Raw genomic sequence first — 19,426 nt, forward strand, 5'->3', positions numbered from 1 at the left:
CTACTTAAATAGCGATTCCTACATGTTCTTTATTTGCGAGTAGCAATTTGCTACTCGCAAATACTCCCCATTCATTCCTATGGGCCAAGAGGCCCATAGGAATGAATGGGGATTTGCGAGTAGCAATTTGCTACTCGCAACTAAGATAGCGATTTTAAGGGTGCCAGGGGTGTCCAAAGGACGCCCTGTAGCACCCCTAAAATGCACTTTTGGACAGGTGTTGCGCACACACATGTCCAAAGGACATGTGTGTGTGCTACATGCAACTTTGAAAAATGCTTTTAAAAGCATTTTTCTGAGTTTTTGCTATTTACCGACAGGTCTGACCTGTCGGTAAATAGCGGCCCCAAAAGTTCAAAATCGCTATTTCTTGATGTTTCATGAATAGCATTTGAGGAATCTCTATTAGAGATTCCTTAAATGCTATTCCTCGCATATTTGCGACTTCTTAAATAGCGATTTCTGCATTTGGTATCATGAATACCAAATGCAAAAATCGCACTCGCAAAGGGCCAGATTCTCAGAATCTGGCCCTTTGCGAGTGCAATTTACCTACATGAATCAGGCTGTATATCTCCCCGTGCCTAAAAAATGAAAGTGTGTCCTCATGTAACGTAACTGGTGCTATGTAAAGCGTTCTGATACCTGATTCGGTTCGGGTCTAGTTCGCGCTATATAAAACTCTGCAAAAAAAAATAATGAAATAACAAGTCCGAAAGAGTTGTTGGAAAAGAAAATAGAGGTTGTTCAAGGCCAAAAAGAGTGAAAAAAACAAATCAAAAATATAAATCACCAGAATGGACTTACATGTTTTAGCCTCCTATTGAGTAAGTAAATAGCAGCCAAAACAATCTGAACTGCCCAGGTCAAGAGAAAGAAAGTGGGTAAAAAACTGAGACTCAAAGAAAGAAAAAAGAGATATTTGATCTAAAGGTGCAAAGTGAAAACAAGACTTAAAACGTTGGTATAAGGAGAACTCCATGAGCGTAAAGTAAACAATTGTTGAAATTGCTGTGTAAAAAAAAATGGCTACTAATAATGTAATTATGAAATGTTCTATTTTTAGAAAATGGTGTAGAATGTGGTTAATATGTACTGGATTATTAATGTTGGTATGGTTGATTTTAGCTATTATCATTCCTTTTAGAGAAAAACCTTGAGAAGTTGAAACCCAATGGGAATAAGAATGAAATAAATAATGAGTTGCAAACTGAAAAACCACATGTGTATAAGCCAGAAATTCATCAGGATAGGTTGATTAGCGACTTCTCCAAAAATACTTTTTCTAGATTACTATCTGAGTATGTTAAAACTATGGATGCAAGTGATTGCTACGTCGGTGTGAAATTACCAGCATCAGTGTCAGAGGGGGTGACCTATCACCACCTCCCACTTACATATGGGATTACATGTGGTGTAATAGCAAGTTTACTTTACAGTACAGGGAAATCAGAATATTATTATTTAAATTCTGATGATGTTTTTGCACGATTTAAAGTTATAAATGCAATGAACAAAGTTAAGCCTTCAAAGGTTATGAGAGATTTTTTCTTAGAAACTCAAGAATTGACTCCTGATTATGCTTTTAAACATAATTTGACTTGTAAATTGAGAATTGAGGAAAAGGCATTTTTAGATATGGTGGAAGAGAGAAGAAATATCTACAAAAGAAATGAAAGAGTGAAACATGCTAAATCTAAATATTGGGAATTTGAAGATGAAAATTTAGAGGGACGAAATATAAATGTGGCCATAAGCATAGACACCCCATCATTAGGAACATTTTTATATTCGAAGAGACAATACTGTATATGACAATTACTTTGTGGGAGCAAGTCAATGTGAAGACACTTATCGTATCATAGGGGGTTGGGGATTTAAAGGTGGTAAAGACCGAGTTTTTCCTGGAGTTTATTTTATCTGCGGGAACAAAGCTTACTATAGGTTGCCCGATCACTGGTACGGAACCTGTTATGTAGGCCTGGTCTTTCCTAAAAATGTTCATGTAGATAGAGGTACTAATGGGATACATGAGATAAGCAAATCTTTAAGTCATAGAAAAAGAGAGAGTGTATTAGAAATAAGAGGTGATGTTTTTGGAGCACTGATGCCAGCAATGGGAATATCTTTTAATGCAAACAGAATTCGGAAATTGTCAACCATAGTAGATCGCTTGTCAACAGACACTGCAGGTGAAATGGTTGCTATGAGAGCTATGGTGATGCAGATTTGTCTTGCTCTTGATACAATTTTGGCAAAAGAAGGAGGAGTTTGTGGAATTTTGAAAGTACAGCACTGCTGTACCTACATTCCAGATAAAAGTCAAAACATTGAGAGATATATTAAAAATATTACAGAATTGCACAGAGAAATTGAACCATTGGAGGTTGATGGTGTCCTTGAACGACTTGGTAGAAGTTGTTCAGCTGTTAAACATTGGTTACGTGAAATAGGCAGTTCTATTATACAGTAAAATATGAATTCCAGTAACAATAATAATAGTAGTGATTTTGATATTAAGATTATGTTGCAAGATTGGAAAAAGGAATAACGTTAAAAAGTCAGTAAATAAAGTGATTCAAGAGAAGCAAGAAAGAGAACGTGAAAAGGGAGACATAGAAATGGAAGAGATTTAAGAGAAATTCTATCAGAATACCAGAGAAATGGAAGATACTACAGTATAATTCATACTAATTGGAAAGAACTTGAAACATGGTGAGATAAAATTTGCTAAATTTTGGAAGATATAAATCACCAAAGGAGGGAGTTAATGGAGAGAGGTGGAAAAACAAAATTTTGTATACCCCTCGTAAAGTCATTTTCCTATAACAGTAACATGAACTAATCGTGTGCTTTTGAAAACTAACCAACGTAGAATAGAATACACACACACAAGTACACATAGGAATCTAATTTGCTTATTTTGTAACCATAATCGACTAACTAAGTGATGTTGTCTCGTTCAAAACTAAGGCAGAAGCTTTAAGCTAACTAAAAGTGGCATGAATATGCTTTCTGTGTATGTATTTGTGGCAAAGCTTGATACAGGGTGCGGAATAGGTAATTACACAGGTGCTGTCCTTTGACGAAGTAAGCAATAGAAAAGCAGGTCACGTCAGGTGCTCGGCTCGAGCAGCGGAATGCTTCTTACTTCACCTGTATCATTTTTTGAGATATCCTCCTAGAGGTTGCAGCCTGGAACTGGAAAGATTACGCCCCAATCGATGCAAGTAAAATTAGAAAATCACGGAAATTATGAAAAACTGAGGAAGTTTTGTCTCCGAATTTAAAGGTGACATTGAAACAACACTTTCATATGAGAGTCTTGCGCGAATTGGTGTGCATTGAGCAAAGGGAGAAACCAACTAAGAGCCACATTGTATAAAAGATAGTAGGAAGTAGAATTCTCAATAAGGACGAACTGCCCATTTAATCGACGACTGAAAGTCTTCATAGAAGAGATCATCTCCCTGCATTTTTGTTAGGATATCCAAACAGAGTCCACAAATTGTTGTGACGAGCTTTGTTCTGTCAAAGGTCCTGAGGAAGGTGGTCCGAGCCCACCGAAACACGTCGACCTAGCGTGACAGCTCACATAAAGATCTGTGACTCCTTAGACACAGAATAAAGAGTATATCTTGAGTGAATGATAGTGGATGTATGATGAGTTTGTGAGAATGTTTAGGTGTGTTCTCTGTAGGGTATTTTGTGTATTTTTTAATTGTTCACACGTGCATTGTAAATGATATACATGTGTTGATTAAAAAAAAAAATATGAGATATAAAATGAATTTGGAAAAAGAAAAAAAGCATATAAAATAATTTTGTAAAAAGTAAAGGAAGAATAAATAATATAAAACATAAATGAAATAAACAAATGTGTTTGCTATGTTTTGAAGGACTTCTTTTGAAAGTAGGAACTATATGTCATTAGTAAAGGAATTTTGGCCACGAGGGAATATCTCTCTGTTGTATTTGTGGCAAAATCATGAAGACAAGTGAGTATAACACTATGGGGTCGATTCCGATTCGGGAAAAAAATATCGTCCGTACGATTCATTTCCAGAGCCGTCTCCGTACGAATCGTGAACAATCCGTACGAACCGATGAGTACAATCCATACCGGGGGATGAGGACGCGATATGTACGGTCCACGTCAGGTAAGGGCGATTCGTACGGAAAAGCACACATTCACATACACACCGTACGGTGCGTACACCCCATGATCGCAGGGGTATGCACCGTACGCCGCGATCGCAGGGTGTATGTACACCGTACACCCAGCGAACATGGGGTAGGGTGCGTACACCCTGCGATTGCGGGGTACGGTGCATACACCCCATGATCGCAGGGGTATTGTGCGTACCCCTGCGATCATGGGGTGTACGCACTATACACGGGCGGGGGCGTTCCGTACCTGTTTCGGGGTGAACTCTGCTTTTACAGCTGTTTTCAGCTCCCGTAGAAAAAGGGTCGTACTGTGCGTACCCGACACGAATCATACTTGCTGGGTTCAGAAAAACCAGCCGCGAACCGTACAGATGTCGCGTACAGTGGGTTCCAAGGGAGAATCATACGGGGATTTGATTTGTACTGTCTCTGTATGATTCGTACGGAGTCCAGCTCCTGGTACGAATCGTACTTCGTCGTACGTACGGGGAATGTTGCAGGGTACGATTCGTACAGGAAAAACCCTCCAAACGGTTATTCGGAGAGGTTTTGCCCGAATCGGAATCGACCCCTATATGTAGCTTATGTGCTAGGTAACAACTAACAGGGATGCCCTAGTTAGGGGGGGAGGTAAACAGAAGGGTTAAAATTCAACAATTAACATTTAATTGTGTTTGTTTCTATAATAGTTCCCGTTCTGGCCTGTGAGGCCTAAAACAAGATGGACGTTTTCATAAACTCCGAGATTGAGATGCAGTACGCATGCGTGTGATAGACAAGGCTGCAAGACGAGTATGAGCAGCCTGTGCCCGAGTGGAATGGTTCAAGGACAGTATGCCCTGAAAACCTCAAGACTGCCAACAAAATGAACATTCGTATTGAGAACCGTGTGAAAGGAACTGAATATTACAATTTAAATGACATGGACAAAGTAGACAATGATGAAATTCATTGAGCTGATTTAGCAGAAGTTAAACAATAAGATGATGAGGTAATGCTCATCCACCCCTTGAATGAACCAATCAAAATTGTTGAAGACCCTAAATGTTTCGGAATTTAGATAGATTAGCTAGAGAAAAAGGGTATTAAAGAGTATGTCCGGACTTAAGAAAAAACTCACTCTTCTTCAATTTCCATCTGTGTATCCTGACATGTTGCCGAAATGCTGAATTTTCCTGAGGCGTAAGAACTTTGAAATTTTCTGAACTTTAACTTTGCTTGAATGAATACGGAGTCTTTAGATGAGGTTAATAGCTAGAGAGAATAAAGAGGTAAACTTTGGGAACTATTATGTCTCTTGCTAATATTCACGTCCTATAATCTCAATAATAATGCATTTATTTCTCAATTTGTTTAATTAAACTGAATAAATGTATGAGTTAAAATTCTTTCTTTTCCTTAAATCTAGTTTGTATTAAATAAATTAAAAAAATGAATAAATAAAGGTCATGCTAGAAGATGTTCTTTAAATAAAAATTAGATAAATGGAGAATTAAGCTGTTCTTGTTCATCCTTAACCTAATTTTTACTAGCAGATTCATCGACAGACAATGGTCGTGTGTCTAGATAAATTGTCGTGTTGATAAAACCATGGTAAAAAACAATTTAACCTGCAGGTGTACATATTATAAATATTTAGCTTAATTTAGACACTCTGCTATGATCCAGCAGCTCTCCTTTGATTCACACCAATCCACAGAGTAGTAAGAAAGTGTTTAGGAGTGACTCGCAGTGTTATGGGCCCCAGTGGTGAGTAAATGTATGATCTGATACTTCAGGGAAAGGCGCCGCATCACACACACCTCCCCACTCTGTAGGTAAGGCTGTATCAGGGGCACAAATATTCAGCCTGTGATGCTCAGTAAGAGAACTGTAGACATTTTAGAGGATTGAAAATTAGTAAGGTAGATTTTGCTTGTCATTAAAATAAATTATCGTACATAGGTATGGCCAAATTTAATCTGCTTGCTCCCTGGGACATGCAGACAGGAACCGTGGCCTGAAATAGTTACACAAGGTGGCACCCAGATACTTCGGCATACAAAACGTTGGGTCCTTCAGTGTAAGGACAATTTGCTGCACCGTGAAGAGACAGAAAACAGCAGCATCCTCAAGTTGTCCGATTTGAAGATGGTGTTTATGCCATAGTTTAACCAGACTTAAAGCACCCGTTCTCCAGTGAGGGACAGAGCTACAACAAGTCAGTGACTTTTCACGGTTCATTCTTTCCCATTCATAGCCAATGGGCAATGTCCTCAACTAACTAATCAATAATTAAAACTCCAACTTCTGTAACATTGTGAAACTGGTATTCTGAAGTAGCCTAAACACAAAAAAGAAATACTAATAAACCACCTTGGCATAAGTTCATCTGTAGACATCAAAAGTTTCAAATAGCAGCTCGCGTTGAGCTGTCTAGCAGTACAAATGCGCTTCATGGACTTGTGGTTCCCAATATACCCTCAGCCATAGATGTCTCAGAGGACTAGCACTGTTTGCTATCCTCACCTTTAAGAATGTAAGCAAATAGAAGGGCGTCACCAATGGATCATTAGGCCATAGTATTTTACCGGACTATAATGCAAGCTTTTGCAGCTAACCAGTGTTGAAGAATAAAGGAATTGTAGTTTTTAAGAAATGTTTTTCTTCTTTGCAATGCTTTATAGACTATTATGAAAGAGCACACCAATATCACAAAGCACTATGCGGGTAATTTAAAGTTTGACAGAAGGTACTCCACAGCAAACATGACAGCTTACCCTGTCCGCCAAACTGACCCGCTGCCCTCCCTGCTTAAGGTTGAAAGGATGGTCAGCCCCTGATAGCAGGGGCTGCGTTGGCGGAAAGCTACTTCTGATGGCCAGACAGTATAGTACATCAGACTAAAGTCATCACAAATCCCATTCTGTTTAGAGTGTACGGTCTGATCGGTCTTTTGTTTGTCCATCAGGGAATATGTGGCGATGGGGCACAGAAAAACATAGTGGGCCTCGCATCTACACTATTAAAGAAAACTCTCAGGGTGTGGAGTCATTCTGTATTGGTTACTTATAGAGTTCCATCCCAATCAGGCTTCCCCGCCAATTATTCCACCGAATCCGCACTTCTGGGGGTGACTGAGCGACTCTGACACGGTATTGATAGCGGTGAGACCTTTGCGCTTATCCTTTTGGATTTAAGCGCGGCCTTCGATACCGTGTCGCATTCCATTCTTCTGGAGTCCCTTCACTCCCTTGGTGTCGCTGGATCGGCGCTTGCCTGGGTGGCCTCATTTCTTAATGAGCGTACATTTCAGGTATTTTCAAACAAAGCTGAATCGGCGATCTGTTCATCTGCTTACGGCGTCCCTCAGGGGTCTATATTGAGCCCTTTGTTGTTCAATATTTACATCAGACCCCTCGCTACTATCGTAGAGGACGCCGGTCTGTCCATATACTCATATGCAGACGACACGCAGATTGTGTTTTCCCTCTCTGGCAGCAGGGTTCAGGACACCTCTGCCCTTAAAATCGGCCTCTCTCGGGTTGCTGCCTGGATGCTAATCTGTTAAAACTCAACGGTGAAAAAACCGAGGTTATCATACTTGGCAAACATAAAGATCTGTGGGGCTCCAGACACTGGCCCAGTGACATGGGTCCACTGCCTACCCCCGTGCCAGTTGTTCGTAACCTCGGCTTTCTAATCGACGAGAAACTCTCGATGCGACAGCAGGCAGCTAAGGTTGCTGCAATCTGCTTTAATACCTTACGCTGGTTGCAGAAGATCTTATGGATGTTGCCTGAGTCCACTCGTCGAATGGTTGTTCAGGCTCTTGTAATGTCCCGTATCGACTACGGCAATGTGCTCTATTTAGGAGCCGATAAAGCTACAATGAATATACCCCAGGTTGTACAGAACTCAGCTGCCCGCCTTTTGTGCAATGTTCCACGAAGAATGTCTGCTACGCAAGCCCTGTGTGACCTTCATTGGTTAAAAATTCCTGACCGCGTGGCTTTTAAAACCTTGTGTCTTCTGTTCAAGATTCGTCAGGGCTCTGCCCCCACTTACCTGCACAATCTTGTTCAGTCTTACCAGCCCTGTCGTCCTCTCAGGTCATCAAATCAAGCCAATCTTGTAATTCCCAGAATCCGCTTGGCAAAAATGGGAGGCCGCTCATTTGCCCATTTGGGGCCGAAGATGTGGAATGCTCTTCCGCTGGCGTTAAAAACGGAGACCAATCTTCTTGCTTTTCGCAAGAAGTTGAAAACTTTTCTGTTTTAACTGATCACTGCTTTTGCTCATTTTCTGCTTAGCAACCACCTTTCTTTTCTTCTCTAGTCTGTCCCTGGCGCCGGGAAACCCATTACGGGTAGCTGAGCGCAATATAAATTCAATAAATAAATAATTCCATTTTGGGAGAAAAATAAAAAATCTTAAGTTTGGAGCTCTGCCGTCAAAACCGATAGCGGCAGTCCACCCAATGTTTTGTGCAATGAAGGGAACTGTAATGATTGCAGTTCTTTTCAGAGTAATTAGATGACCACAGGGCCAATGGTCATCTCTAAATAAGACAGTCTACTGTTCATCACGGTGGTGAACTTTAAGTCCTTTGCCACCTGAACGGATGTTACTCGGTCCACCAGGGTCTAAATCTGTTTGTATGTTGAACACAATGTAATTGACTCAAATCTGCCTTTTTTTGTATTTGATTATCTATACTTGCATGGTAGAGTCTAATTCCATTCATGTACATTGTATGATTTAACTTGCATATAATAACAGAATCTGTTATGGAAGTTAATTGACTGGCATTCATTGTTACTATCTTTATCTCTTCCCTAGGTATATTTTTGGAATCAGTGGGAAATCTCTCAATCAATCACTCAATCAATCAATCAATCATATAATTTGTAAAGCGCACTGCTCACCCGTGAGGGTCTCAATGTGCAGGGGTGGGGAATGCTGCTACTACTTGAAAAGCCAGGTCTTGAGGAATTTTCTGTAGGTCAGCAGGTCTTGGGTCTGCCGTAGGTGGATGGGGAGGGTGTTCCAGGTCTTGGCGGCGAGGTGGGAGCATGATCTGCTGCCGGAGGTCACTCTTCAGAAGCGGGGGACTGTGTCGAGGGCAAGGTCGGCGGAGAGGAGCTGGTGGGTGGGGCTGTAGAAGCTGAGTCGCCTGTTGAGGTACATTGGTCCGGTTTTGTGGAGTGCCTTGTGTGCTTGGGTGAGGAGCTTGAAGGATATCGTCTTGTTGACCGGGAGCCAGTGCAGATCTCTCAGGTGGGGTGTGATGTGGGTGCGTCGAGGGATTGTTGAGGATCAGGCGTGCAGAGGCATTCTGGATGCGTTGGAGCCGTCTCAGGAGTTTGGCCGAGGCTCCTGCGTAGAGGGCGTTTCCATAGTCCAACCTGCTGCTGACGAGGGCCTGGGTGACCGTTCTTCATCTTGTAGTGGGGATCCACTTGTAGAACCTGCGGAGCATGCGAAGGGTGTTGAAGCAAGAGGAGGAGATGGCGTTGACCTGTTTAGTCATGCAGAGGGTGGAGTCGAGGATGACTCCTAGGTTGCGTGCGTGGTCGATGGGTGTTGGGGTGGTTTCCAGTGCGGTTGGCCACCAGCAGTCGTCCCAGGCCGAAGGGGTGGATCCGAGGATGAGGACCTCCGTCTTGTCCGAGTTCAGCTTTATTCGGCTGTACCTCATCCATTCAGTGACGGCCTTCATTCCTTTGGGAAGGTTGGTTTTGGCGGTGTGGGGGGTCCTTGGTGAGGGAGAGGATCAGTTGGGTGTCATCGGTGTAGGAGATGAAGTTGAGGTCGTGCAGACGGGCGACGTGAGTGAGCAGTACCATGTAGATGTTAAACAGAGTTGGGCTGAGGGATGAGCTCTGGGGTACGCCGCAGATGATCTTGTTGACTTTGGAGCTGAAGGCAGGAAGGCGGATGCTCTCTGTTCTGCCGGAGAGGAAGGAGGTGGTCCAGTCCAGGGCCTTCTCTTGGTTTCCGGCCTTGTGGAGGCGTGTTCGTAGTGTGTGGTGGCAGACCATGTCAAAGGCGGCTAACAGGTCCAGGAGGATGAGGGCTGCTGTTTCTCTGTTGTCCAGCAGGGACTTGAGGTCATCGGTGGCGGCGATGAGGGCAGTCTCGGTGCTGTGGTTGCTGCGGAACCCAGACTGGGAAGGGTCCAGGATGTTGTTCTCCCCGGGGTAGCGGGTCGGATGTTCGTTGACGGTCTTCTCGATGACCTTTTCAGGGAATGGGAGCAGGGAGATGGGCTGCAAGTTCTTAAGGTCCTTGGGGTCCGCCTTGAGTTTCTTCAAACAAATTTGCTGCAGACTTTACTCCTGCTGGCTGGACTTTTTCCCTGAACTGGAACACTATATTTATCTGGCAGTTTCTTCGGGTTGGATATGCTCTTTCTGGGTTGTGTAGAAGGTATTTACTTTGTTAATTTTGCTATTACTATTAGCCTGGACTAATAGTTTATCAGGCCGAGCAAATTGGCAAGCTAGGAGTTGATACTGTACTATGGGTCTGTCAACTTACTGTAGGAATTTAACTACAAATGAGTTCAAACTTCAAATTGCAAAGATTAGCTGTCTTTCCATGTGTCCAGCAAGGTGCTTTAATGTGTTATGGGCAAATCCGGGATGGAGCTATGGCCCACTACTTGAACTGTCAACTGTGGGGCAAGGAGACACAAGAGCTGATCTTGGCTTTCACAGTTGACCGAAGCATAGTCATGGACAGATCTGTATATCCGTGTAGGTCAGTTCTGTTTCTTTGAAACGATGGAGGATTCTGCTCTCCTGCTCTTCCATCTCTGTCTCTCTTGCCTCTTTTAACCGTGCTTTGTTTTTCTCTCTTGCCTCTTTCCTCTGTGCACTCTTTTTTCTTTGCCTTTTTTTGTCTTTCCCTTTTTCTTTTTTACAGTGTTTTTCTTTCTTTTTACAGCATTTTCCCTCCTGACTCTGCTTCCCCTCCCCCTCCAGTGTGTCCTTTCCACCTCTCAACTGACCCGCCCTCCCTGATCCCTACTTAATGGCAGATGCTGCGTGGCAAAAAGAGCAAGACCATTGACCTGGTCAATGTGACTGCTCTCCCCCGCTCAGCTCCACCACTGAGTGTTGCCCCCTGAGCTCACTGTTGCAGGGTCTTTGAGGCCCTCCTCCATCTGCAGGCTCCTGCCTGGACCTCATCCCTGGTTGTCCAGTGGAAGAGCACTCTGCTCTTCTGCCATTCTGCCTCTACCTCTTTTGCCTCTTTTCTATGTGCCCTCTTTTTTCCTCTTGACTCTTTTTTCTGTGCCCTCTTTTTTCCTTCCTTCTGTGTTCTCCTTTTTCTTTTTTTACTGCATTCCCCCGTGGTTGCTACCACCACGGCCTCTCCCCCTCCAGTGTGTCCTTCCCACCTCCGAGCTCACCCACCCTCCCCGATCCCTACCTAATGCGGGCCACCGGGCCGCCGCGGAGTTGGCGCTCCTAAGGCATGTCAAACACAAGCCCGTCTGCTCCCCTCCGCGACCAGTGCCAGGGACCCTGGTCCTCAAACCCACCTCCACCACAACTCCATCACCCTTCAAGCTCTCAACACCGGAGCCAGCAACAACTGCCAGGTCTCTATGCCGGACAACATCCAAGGCCCTCTCTCCTGTCTTCACTGCTGTCGCACCTTCATCCACCTTCGTACCTCAGCAGCATCTCCCAGCCTAGTGCACATCACTGCTCACAAACCACTCAACTGCATCCTCCACCAAAGTACATTCCCTACACAAGCACATCATCGAAATCTGGGACCTCCTCAACACCCAAAAACAATTGGGGAAGTGTAGAGGTAGTGATGATAGAATCACCCTTCGGTCAGGTATACAAAAACAATGGGATTCTATCAATGAGAAAATACTTTTTGGATTTTTATATATATATATATAGTGGGCAAACTATGAGAGCAGCTCTCCTTGTGGATGGCAAGTGGAGAGCACTATGTGTTTTTAAAATACCCCTCACACACTAAGAATCCCCTAGTGTCATGCTTCATCATCGGGGTCTTCCCGTCCCTCTACGGGGCGGGGCGTGCTGCGACCTGCGAACTACGCGGGAGCACTTAATTCGTGATGGTAGGCTATGTGTGGTGTGAAGGTAGTGGTTGGTGATATGGTGTAGGGACCTAGATAAGTGAATACAAAAGGGGGGGTAAAAATTCCCTGGCTAGTGGAAAAAAATGATTTAATGGATTCCCTAGCTGGGAACAGTAAAAAGGGGAGAGTGAGGTAGAACAAATTATGTTAACTACCCGGTCGACATTACATGTTTCGTAAGTAGTCCCCTACTACTTACTCCTCAGGACCTCTAGTAGTCCCTACTGAAAAATACTCAAATCTAAATAAGTATGGTATGCCTACAATCCTAGAACCGGTTAGCAAAAATAGGCTAATGGGTTCTGCTATTGGGCTTGAGTTGGCCAATAGTACCTTCCCCAAAAAAATTTGGGGCAAAATGGGGTGACCTGTTGTGGTCCCTAGAAGGAAAGGAAGAAAATACAGAATTATAAATTCACACAGAAACAACAACATAGTTCTCATATCGCAATCTTGGAGCAAAGTTCAGTTGTGACATTATATCCATATTACGGGAGAGCTGTAATGGCTGGTAAAGTAGTTAGCCATCACGGGAAAAGTGATATATTTTTCTTGTAGGATTGGTGATATATTTTTCTCCCAGCCCTGATACGATAGGTGTAATCACCCTCCGAAATCTCACACTCACAAGCGCTTAATGGCCTCAACACCTCACACTCACAGATACTGCAGTGATTCCATACAGGGGATGACTGCTTAGGAGGGTTCCATTATACATTAACGGTATATGGCATTGCTGAACTCGGTGTTCGTTTTTTGGAAAATAAAACGGGTGACTTGTACATCTGACACAATTTACATATACTTGACGTATATTGAATACATACAGTTCATTCATAACACACATACAACAAACAGCGCTCCAGTACTGGAAATAGAAGATACACGTAAGCACTGAACGGATATTACGAGCGGCTACGTAAGTAAGACCCTGACCATGGGTCACAAAAAGCTGGTCAAATCGTTTCCTTCTTAGCCCTTTGGCGAGCACCCTTTTGAGACCCTATCGCTTTTGTCTCATTACAGTAGACCGCAAGATATTGTTCCCCCAGGATGCAGGCTCATGGGGCACACCACTTATGAATGAACTGTATGTATTCAATATGCGTCAAGTATATGTAAATTGTCCCGTAGAGGGACGGGAAGACCCCAATGATGAAGCATGAGACTAAGGGATTCTTAGTGTGTGAGGGGTATTTTAAAAACACATAGTGCTCTCCACCTGCCATCCGCAAGGAGAGCTGCTCTCATAGTTTGCCCACTATATATATATATATAAAAAAAACAAAAAGTACCTCCTCAACACCCACTTGCGGCATGTCACCTTCTTCACAAAAACCTGGACCAAAGACAACTCTTCACCCAACATCACCACTGTCATTCCCGACGGATACAAGATCCTGTGCTAGGACCGCCCCAAACTACCTTTACAACGCATTCCAATACATCACATTATACCTTTACAACGCATACCATTACAATGCATACCATTGCACTGCATTAAGTTAAGTGTTGGATAGTACAGGGGTAATAATTACTATTCTAACTCCAGTGAGAACTTGCTACCTGCTGTGTACTGCTTAGCGCGCAGCGCTGGGAGGAGTAATTGTGCTCTTTGTAACGCGAATATTTTAATTTTCCCGTTTTTGTCTTTTATTATTTCATTTGCGTCGCTTATCCCCTGGTTTTAAATTGCCCTCTGACTTGCACGATAAAAAGGTATTTCTCACCGCTTTTTGTGGGTCCTGGTCCTTCGCCTCCACTTTTGGCGGACATCTTAGGGGGAAAGTTGGGACGCCTGGCGGCGCCCTCTTTGTTGCCGTGCTAGTCGCTCCTTGGACGCTTGACCTGCATTTAAGGCGGTCATGCTGACGCGCAGCGGGTACGCGCAGCGGGGCAGCCGAAGTAACGCCGGAGTTACGCCTGAGTTCAGCCCGTCTGCGCCCGTCAGCGTCCCGAAGGCGGACGGAGCGGCAGGCGGGGCTGGCTCAAGGCTTGTGTATTCGACGTCGGATTTACTCTCAAAGGTAGGGATGCGTGTCGGGTGGTCTTTCCTGGGCGACGCAGAGGCAAAAGGCGCTGTCAGGGCTGCGGATGGATACCAGGCAAGTTGCCAGTGTTGGGTGCTGTCTGCCCTGAGGCCAATGTTAAATATCTGTGCATTCTACTCAATACTCGTTCTTTGGGCAGGCATGCTCTGGATATCCATGAGCTTTTAGTGGCTGAAAAACCTGTGTGCCTATTGCTTACTGAAACTTGGCTGGGGGAGTCCTCCAATCCTGACATTGCGATTGCTATTCCACCAGACTATATGATTCTTAGATACAATAGATTGAATGGAAGAGGTGGTGGGGTGGCTATTGTGGTCCAGAGATCTGCCTCATGTGTGGTTGTCCCTATGGAGACTATTTCCGGGTGCGAATCCTTGGCTTTCTCTTTAGCCCTTTCTCCACATCAATCCTTCTCCGGGCTCCTGGTCTACAGACCACCAGGTCAGCTGGGGTATTTTTATGAGGAGCTGCAGGTGCTGGCCTCTGCACTCTGTCTGAAGACTGAACACTGTATTGTGCTTGGAGACTTTAATATTCATATGGATGTGGGGATGGACAGTGACACTAATAAAATCATGGATGTCACCGCCCCTTTGGGCCTTATTCCGTACCTGGCTGCTCCTACTCATAATAAGGGCCACACTCTGGATCAGGTGTTCTCCACCATTCCACTTGAGATGGACAGTCCTGTTCCTATCCATTGGTCGGACCATTTTCTGATAAGGTTTCAGATTTTGGGTACTAGTAAGTCATCCTGCGCAATGGCGACTTATCCTAGGCAAATTGGTCGGGCATATCATCGGGTGACTCCTGAAAGTCTGGCCCAGGCCTATTTGGACCATCCCTGTCTTCTATCAGGAGACCTAGAGAGGGATCTTGAGCGGCTGCAGGAGTGGTTGGTGGAACGGTTAGATGAATTAGCTCCTGAGATTGTTCCGCGGATAACCTCTAGACGAACTTCTGCTCCTTGGTTTACTGAGGCTCTGGTGTTGTCCCGGCGCAACTGGTAAGGTGGCAGAAAGGCTCTGGCGCCAGAAGTACGATCCTGCGGCCAAGGCTGCTTATAGGGCTGCCATCAAGGTTTATCATGCGGACATTCTGATTGAAAAGAAGAAGTACTTCTCTGCGAGAATTGAGACTGATTCAAGTTCTTGCAGGGAAATTTTCTCTATTGTAAAGGAGTTTATAACTCCTAAAGCAAATGCGTTGCATCATGAGTTCTCTGAGCCGTGGGTGACTTCGCTTGCTAGCTTTTTCACCACGAAGATCAGGCGGATTCAAGATTCTTTTTCATCCTTGGGCCCAAGCGATGTCACCATCCCGGGAGACCAGTTGCATCTATTAGCTGGATCTGGACCCTTTCTCTCGGAGTTTCCATCCCTTTCTGACTCTGCGTCTCAGAATTTCCTGATTAAGCTTAAGTCAGGTTCTCCCTCTGACCCTTGCCCTGCTAAATTTTTGGCTAGGGTAGCGGAGGTTCTGAACCCACTGATCAATCCTATTCTGAACCAGTCATTGACTAGTGGTGTGGTTCCTGCGGTTTGGAAGCAGGCGATGGTTGTTCCACTCCTTAAAAAACCGGGCCTTGACCCCGAGCTACATGCCAATTATAGGCCAATTTCCCTCCTGCCTGCTCTTGCAAAGATAGTGGAAAAGCATGTACATACTGTGCTTTCTACTTTCCTTGAAACCCATGGCCTGCTGCACTCTACCCAGTCCGGTTTTCGGTCTAATCTTAGTACCGAGACGGCACTGTTGGAGGTCAATGAGGCTATCAAGGAAGTGCTAGATGCAGGAGGAAGAGCCATTTTGGGTATGTTAGACCTGTCGGCGGCCTTCGACACCGTCCCTCATGAGGGTCTCCTCTGCAGGCTCCATGAGATCGGTCTGAGAGGGACGGTGTTGAGTTGGTTTCAATCTTATCTAGCCGGTCGCCGGCAGGTGGTCTGGGCCCCCCCATACTCAGCCAAAGTACCGCCTCTGGAGGTCGGAGTCCCGCATGGCTCGGTGTTGAGCCCGACTCTTTTTTATATCTTTATGACCCCTCTGGCGGTGCTGGCAGAGTCTTTCGGGGATCAGATCGTGTCATACGCCGATGACACCCAGCTCCTTTTCACTTGTGGGAAGGGGGCTGAGTTTGACGGAGAGAGCATCCGTGGGTGTCTTGGGGCTGTTTTCAACTGGTTTCAGTGCAACAGCCTCAAATGCAACCCCGATAAATCGGAGGTGCTTTTCTTCGGGTGTCAGTCCGACCCGAGATGGCAGGATTGGTGGCCGGTGAACATGTTCCCCCCTGCGTCATCCTCCTTGGTGGCCAAGAACTTGGGGGTTAAGATTGACAATGGCTTAACGCTTAAGTCCCAGATCCTTGGACTAACTGGTATATGCTATGGCATCCTCAAAATGTTGCGTAAATTCCTTCCCCTGCTCCCTTTGGCGCATAGGAAGATTACGGTCCAGGCCCTTATTGGATCAAGGCTGGATTATTCGAATGTCTTATACCTAGGTCTTCCCGAATACTTACTTCAAAGACTCCAGGTGGACCAAAACTCTGCGGCACGGGCCATTTTTGGCCTACATCGCCGTGCGAGTGCTTCGGATCTTTTACACTCCCTACATTGGCTGCCTATTCGGAAGCGGATTGTTTTTAAAGCACTAACGCTGGCTCATAAGGCACTCCACTCGGTAGGAGCTGAGTATATTCAAAAACGTCTGGCTTTCTATAAACCATCAAGATCCTTAAGATCGGAATCTCTCGGCCTTGCCGTAGTCCCTGCTGTTCGGAAAGCAAGGGTGGGGGGACGTTCTTTTAAACGTCTGGCGCCCCAGCTGTGGAACACCCTTCCTCTGTCACTCCGTAGTACTTCGAATCTTTGAGCCTTTAGAAAGGGTCTGAAGACGTGGCTCTATGGACAGTAATCTGTTTGCCCTTTTTCTTCTTTTGGCCTGCCCTTTGTAGTATGCTTTGGGTGAGAAAGCCCCGGGACACTCCTCGGAGTAGCCGTGCGCTATATAAGTCACTCATAACATAACATAACATAACAGTGAGTGCACCAGTAGGGTAAATGATGGATAGTGTAGCGGTAAAATTACTATTCTAACTCCAGTGAGTGCAACAGTAGGGTTAGTGTTGGATATTGTAGGGGTAAAAATGACTGTTCTAACTCCAGTGAATGCAACAGTAGGGTAAATGTCGGATAGTGTAAGGGTACTATGCGTTGTAATGGTATGCGTTGTAATGACTTGCGATGTAATGCCTGCGTTGCAGTGACAGTTGTAGTTGTAGTTTCATGCAATGAAATGGCTGCATTGTAATAACCTGCGATATAAAGGATGTTGCGATTTAATGACTGCTATGTAAAGGTAGTGCGATGTAATGACTGCGTTGTAAAGGTTGTTTCCCCTCTCTGTGCACTCCTCAAATTATCCATCCAGTACCATGTCCATATCTAGTCACTGTGCCAAACCCAAGCACTTATAAATTCACCATGCTTTCAACTTGCAGCACTCTAGGTATCCAGTCACTATCCATGTACTTGTGCAATGACTCAAGCATTAACACATGCAGTGCTACAATCAAATGTGAACTATCCATGCAGTCCTCTAACCACCGCCACATTACTGATTCACTCCTCCAATTATCCAAGTATTACCCATGCAGTCCAGCAATCACACTGTCACTCTCTGTGCACTCCTCCAATCATCCAGCCAGTATCATGACCTTATCTAATCACTTCCCCAAAACCCAAGCAATTATAAATTCACCATGCTGTCAACTTGCATCACTCTAAGTATCCAGTCGCTACACATGTACTTGTACAATGACTCAGGCATTAACACATGCAGTGCTACAATCAAATGTGCACTATCCATGCAGTCCTCTAATCACTTCCACGCTACTGATTCACTCTTTAATTACCCGAGTAGTACCCATGCAGTCCAGCAATCACACTGTCACTCTCCGTGCACTCTTCCAATAATCCAGCCAGTACCATGTCCTTATCTAATCACTGCTCCAAAACCCAAGCACTTATAAATTCACCATGCTGTCCACTTGCAGCACTCTAAGTATAATGTGCCAGGGAGTGCGTTTGCACACTTGCTATGTCTGGCCTCTCCCCCTCCCTGCACCATTGTGCAAACTTGCCGGAAAAAAAACAGTTGGGGGCGGAGCTAGCCAGCAACCAATATGGCTGCTTAAGCGGAGAGCTCCCTCGTCTGAAACTTTATCCTTCAGCTATCCTGGTTGTGTGCAGCTGGAAAATTCCTGAAAACTGTGGATTGTGGTAGCGGAGAGCCTGGGGGCACGATCTAGCGCGGTCCCGAGCTGAGAGCCGGCGAGGACAGAGAGTGACGGCTGCTGAGGCCTGCAACGCGTGCACTCCGGCAAACCACGTCCTCCATTATGATGCGGAGAGCACCAGAAGATCGTCCGGCTGCGGTTGGCGGTTTGACAGCTGTGCTGATAGCGGAGGAGTGCCTTCCTACTGCACCAGCGAACGCAGCATTGGATCCGGAGATCAGAGATAGCGGACCCCCACCCCCGCGAAGACATACTGCCCGCTCTGCGGAGACATGCCTCGGAGAGGGTGAGTCACGCACTCGGGGGCCGCAGGGTGACGAGGAGGCCTCGCTGGCGGGCGCTGCATAGAGGAGCGTTACTACCCGAGCTGAATGCTGAGCCGTGACAGCTGCCAGAAACTGTGAAGTGGAGACACTTGTAGGAGCGGTGGTAATGGAGGTCAGGCTCTCTTACCTAATATACGGGGGAGCTCCATTAACAGTCGTTAATCCTGCCAGCGTGAGGGCGTCTATTCGGTGCCTATGAGCGGAATGGCCCGACACCCTCATCTGCATTGACTACGACAGTGCTGGCGCATCGTCAGGCACAGACAACAGACGCCATTTTGAATATGGGAAACTTCGGATGCCTTAGCGGATATCGGCCGGCGAGCGGCGGCTGCTGTGAGGGTGACGACTTGGTGGAGCCTTGACATATTGTTCCCAGCGCTGGTGGGGGAGATGAAGGACTGGAGGAGGTTTTTTGCCACCCCCCCCCACCCATCTGTCATCGCGAACATCTCTCGGGGCT

This window comes from Lissotriton helveticus, chromosome 11, assembly GCF_964261635.1.
Source record: "Lissotriton helveticus chromosome 11, aLisHel1.1, whole genome shotgun sequence".
NCBI lineage: Eukaryota > Metazoa > Chordata > Amphibia > Caudata > Salamandridae > Lissotriton > Lissotriton helveticus.